The sequence below is a fragment of the Jaculus jaculus genome, chromosome 15 (genome assembly GCF_020740685.1).
Source record: "Jaculus jaculus isolate mJacJac1 chromosome 15, mJacJac1.mat.Y.cur, whole genome shotgun sequence".
Taxonomy (NCBI): domain Eukaryota; kingdom Metazoa; phylum Chordata; class Mammalia; order Rodentia; family Dipodidae; genus Jaculus; species Jaculus jaculus.
In genome coordinates, this window is record NC_059116.1 from 74,516,894 (window position 1) to 74,522,147 (window position 5,254).

At 44.4% G+C, this 5,254-nt stretch overlaps 1 pseudogene; it reads left to right on the forward strand.

The window, feature by feature from the left end:
• Positions 1 to 378: 378 nt before the first annotated feature.
• Positions 379 to 963, forward strand: LOC123455072 (annotated as a pseudogene).
• Positions 964 to 5,254: the final 4,291 nt, after the last annotated feature.

Sequence of the window (5,254 nt, forward strand, 5' to 3'; positions counted from 1 at the left end):
CTTTGACTTCAAACCCAAGAAGAAAGAATCGGGCCTTAAAGAGTGTATAGAGTGGGGCTGGAGAGATGGCTTAGCAGCTAAGGCGCTTGCTGGTAGAGCCAAAGGATCCAGGTTCAACCCCCAGGACCCTCATAAAGTAGCACACGCATCTGCAGTTCGGTTGAAGTGGCTGGAGACCCTGGAGAGTCCATTCTCTCTCTCTCTCTCTCTCTCTCTCTCTCTCTCTCTCTCTCTCTCTCTCTCTCTCTCTCCCTTCTTCCCTCTCTCAAATAAATTAAGAAATAAAGTACTTTTTAAAAAGAGAGTGGGAGGGGCATGGATCAGCATTGGGCCCTGAGAACTTGTGGCTAGCTGGGTGCGGAAGCTAACACCTTAAAAATGAGCACACCACACAAGGCATCTCCTGAGCCGATCCCCAGCAGCTGGAAAGGACTGGAATACTGAGGGAATTAGATCATGAGCTACTTGGTCTCTCTCATCTTGCCAGCCAGGGTCTGGAGTAGGTCACTCAGAAGATGACAATCTAGAAACTCATTGGCAGTGTGATGACTCCCAACCTCATTGAGTGAACACTCTATTCAGAAGAAAAACAACAGTGAAAACACTGGATCCACATTCCATTAACTGACAGTCACAAGAAGCCAACACACACATGCGTGATACAGATCGCTGTTCTAGCCAACCACCAAAATGGAAGAGACACTCATAAGAGACAAATTAAAATATCTACACCACACCTTTAATCCCATCACTCAGGAGGCAGAGGTAAGAGGATCACCATGAGTTCAAGGCCACCCTGAGACTACCTAGTGAATTCCAGGTCAGCCTGAGCTAGAGTGAGACCCTACCTCAAAAAATGGGAGAAAAACTTATACACACACACACACACACACACACACACCAGTGGGAGAGAGCTCTATTGGCAAACTTCCTAGATGCACAACTATTGCCTTCACGATGTAGCTGTCAACAAGGTGACTTTAAAGAACAACAAAGGTCAAGATACATCTTTGCGGGCTGGAGAGATGGCTTAGTGGTTAAGGCACTTGCCTGTGAAGCCTAAGGACCCAGGTTTGATTACCCAGTACCCACATAAGCCAGATGCACAAGGTGGTGCATGTATCTGGAGTTTGTTTGGGGTGGTTGGAGGCCCTGGCGTGCCCATTCTCTCTATATCTGCCTATTCCTCTCTCTCTCCTCTGTCAAATAAATAAAATATTTTTTAAAAAAAGATACATCTTTGTTTTACCATCACCAATTACCGTATCCCGAATCTTTATTGACAAAAAGCATGTTATTTTGCAAGAATACGCTTAAAAACATTTTAGCCAGACATGGTGGTGCACACCTTTAATCCCTTAACTCGGGAGACAGAGGTAGGAGGATCACTATGAGTTCAAGGCTATGCTAAGACAACATAGTGAACTCCAGGTCAGCCTGGGCTACAGTGAGACCCTTCCTCAAAAAGAAAATAATAAGAATAAAAAATAAAAATAAATTAAAATTTTAATTTTAAGCCAGGCGTGGTGGTGCACACCTTTAATGCCAGCACTTGGGAGGCAGAGGTAGGAGGATTACCATGAGTTTGAGGCCACCCTGAGAATACAGAGTGAATTCCAGGTCAGCCTGGGCTAGAGTGAGACCCTACCTCCAAAAACCAAAAAATATAAATAAGTAAATGTAATTTTGATAAATAAATAATGTTTGGTCAAAAAAGATGATTATAAAAGTATAAATTCCATTCTTATCAGTAGTTTATGCCCTGAAAAGTATGGTTTATTTAAATAAGCCATATGTCATTTATAACATGCAATGAGGGTTTTTTTGAATCTGTTTTTCTGATTTATTTATTTATTTATCTATTTATTTATTTATTTATTCATTAGAGACACAGAGAGAGAGAGGGAGAGGGAAAATGGGTGTGCCAGGGCCTCCAACCACTGCAAATGAACTCCAGATGCATGTGCCACCATGTGCATTTGGGTTATGTGGGACCTGGAGAATTAAACCTGGGTCCTTAGGCTTTGCAGATAAGTGCCTTAACCACTAAGCTAGCTCTCCAGCCCGCAATAAGGTTTTTTTTTTTTGTTTTTGAGGCAGGGTCTTGCTCTGGTCTAGGCTGACTCAGAATTCACTTTATAGTTTTAGTCTAGCCTTGAACTCACAATGATCTTCCTACCTCTTCTGGACAAGTGTTGGGATTAAAGGCGTGCACCATCACACCTGGCTGAGTTTTGTAATTTTAAAATTTTTTGTTTATTTTTATTTTATTTGAGAGTGGCAGAGAGAGAGGGAGAGAGAATGGGCACGCCAGGGCCTCCAGCCACTGCAAATGAACTCCAGACTCATGTGCCCCTTTGTGCATCTGGCTGACGTGGATCCTGGGGAATCAAGCCTCAAACTCAGGCCCTTAGGCTTCACAGGCAAGTGCTTAACCATTAAGCCATCTCTCCAGCAGTTTTGTTATTTTCAAATAAATATTGAGCACCTCTTAAATTTTACAATTATAACTTCAAATATAGAGACAGCCCACATAAATCAGAGTTTTTTTGCATCCTTAATAATCTTTAAAATTGTAATGAGACTTTAAACCAAAAACTCTGAGAATTGGAATACTAATTTGGCTACTTTATTTTTTCTAAGTTTAAACCATTCAGACTCAGTCGAGCTTCATCCTTAACAAAAGTGGAGAGGGTTATATTCCTGGGCCTAATAATTGAAAACCTCTCTCTGGGGGTGTGGTGGCTCATGCTGAGGAGAATATACTGGAATTGATGTCTCAGGGATGAGTGGGGGATTTGCCCTCCTCCTCATCTTCCTCCTCCTTGTTCTTTTTTGCAAAGGAGAAAAAGGCAGTTGCAAACATGACCAAAGTCCAGGCTGTTTTAGGCAAGCGTGGAGATGTAGACAAGAATCCTGCCATGTTGATGGAACCCGGGAGAAGCTCCCAGGAAAGCCAAGTCCTGTTTGGGAGCGAGGTAGGGAGCAGAAAACAGGGGGCAAGACCTAAATAAGCCCTTTATCTTTGCTGGCTTTTAGCTACTTGCTTTTATCACCAGATTAAAAGCCCAAGTAGTCCGTGCCCTCCCGTGTGCCCGGCCGTGGACGGCACCCCTGGCGAGCGGCCGGGCGGTAGCGGTTGGCTGGGCGTTTTCCCACCCTGCTGAAGGTTAGTTCTGTCTATCCCACCGACCCTTCACTTGGGGTTGCATATTTTCATGTTAGAAGGCCAAAACTCTACTCTCAGAACATGCTATTGCCAACACCCATCCTGTGAAGCTTGATTACACAGATCCCCCAGTGACTTTACTTTTCTCTGCCTGTAATCACTTTTCCCCATGCCTTGGACCACTCTTTTTTTCATCCCATAAAGATTCCTTAATCCTAGCCTCCAAGAGAAGGATTTGAGAACCCTCATGAATGAAGTCTTTCTCTTCTTCAAACTCATCACTGCAATGATTAGCATATTGCCAGTGGGCAAAACAAGCCTGTAACACACATAAACTCTAACAATGGCTATCTGGACTTTCTCTCAATCCATATCTCTGGGGTAAGAGAGAGGTAGGTCTGTCTTTCTCTTTCTTTCTCTCTCTCTTTTTCTCCTATTTTTATGTGAGCATCCTTGAGTTATCACCCCCTTCATGGCAACATATTGGCCATTTGGATGCTGACAGATCACTCCACAGCCTTTAGCCACAAAAAGTCTGTTGCTAGTGAAGATGAAACTCTAGTCCCTTTCCTGCGGTCTGCTCATCCATCAAGCAGGGCCTGGTTGGCTGTGATTTGGCAGGAAGCACAGCAGTCAGTCAGGCCTGGGACTTTGCCCCAGATAGGGCAAGGCAGAATCCGCAGGGGTCTGTTAAGTTCTGATAGCCCTAAAGCCACATCTCTTTAAGTAGCATTACTCAGAACCTTACATGGATACTGCTGGCCACACCTGATTTGATGAATAACTACCATTTCAGTGTTCACCCTCTGCTAGAACTGTCAAGAACATTTCATTTATAACATTTAGTCCTCACTACAAGCCTAACAAGTAATTGTAAATTTCCTTTCCTGCTGGGCATGGTGGTGCTCAGCTTTAATCCCAGCATTCAAGAGGCAGAGGTAGGAGGATCGCTGTGAGTTCGAGGCCACCCTGAGACTATGTAGTGAGTTCCAGGTCAACCTGGACTACAGCAAGACACTACCTTGAAAAACAAACAAATACATCTGGAGATACGGCTTAGCAGTTAAGGCACTTGCCTGAGAAGCCTAAGGACCCAGGTTTGGTTCCCCAAGACCCACGTAAACCAGATGCACAAGGTGGTGCCTTTGTCTAGAGTTGGTTTGCAGTGGCTGGAGGATCTAATGTGCCCATTCTCTCCTTCTCCCTCTCCCTCTCCCTCTCCCTCTCCCTCTCTCTCTGCCTTTTTCTCTAATAACTAAAAATATCAAAAATAATTTTTTTTTAAATTTTTATTTATTTACTTGCAAGTGACAGACAGAGAGAGAGAAAGAGGCAGTTAGACAGAGAATGGGCATACCAGGGCCTCCAGCCACTGCAAACGAACTCCAGATGTGTGTGCCCCCTTGTGCATCTGGCTAACGTGGGTCCTGGGGAATCGAGCCTCGAACCGGGGTCCTTAGGCTTCACAAGCAAGCGCTTAACCGCTAAACCATCTCTCCAGCCCTCAAAAATAATTTTTAAAAATTCCTTTTCTTTTTGGGGAAGGGTGGGTAAATACATATGTGACGCTGGGAATTGCACCCTAGAGCCTTGTACATGCTAAGCAAGCGTGTTACCCCTGAGCTACAACCCCAGCACCAATTCCTTCCCTTGGAAGAATGTTGGTCTACATTTAACACAAAATTAACTGGGTTTTCTTGTGTGCATCGAGCCAATGGCTTGCTCTGTTTTGTGTGCACAATGAATGCATCCCTGGAGTATCTTACAGCAGCGGCTCATAGGGAGTCTGCGGTCAGGAGGCAGAGAGATGAATGCTGGGGTTCAGGTCACTTTCTCCTTCTCATTCAGCCCTGGACCCTACCCCCACCCCACAGGATGGTGCCACCCACATTCAGGATGAGTCTTCCCACCTCAGTCAACTCAATCTAGAAACTCCCTCAGATGCGCCTAGAGATGTGTTTCTTGATTCTAGATCCTATCAAGTTGACAAACAACATTAACTATCACATTCAAGAACTCATGGTTCCTTGAACCAAACCTACATTCTAAATATCTCTATCACTTCCTTGTGTTACTGTGTGGGGC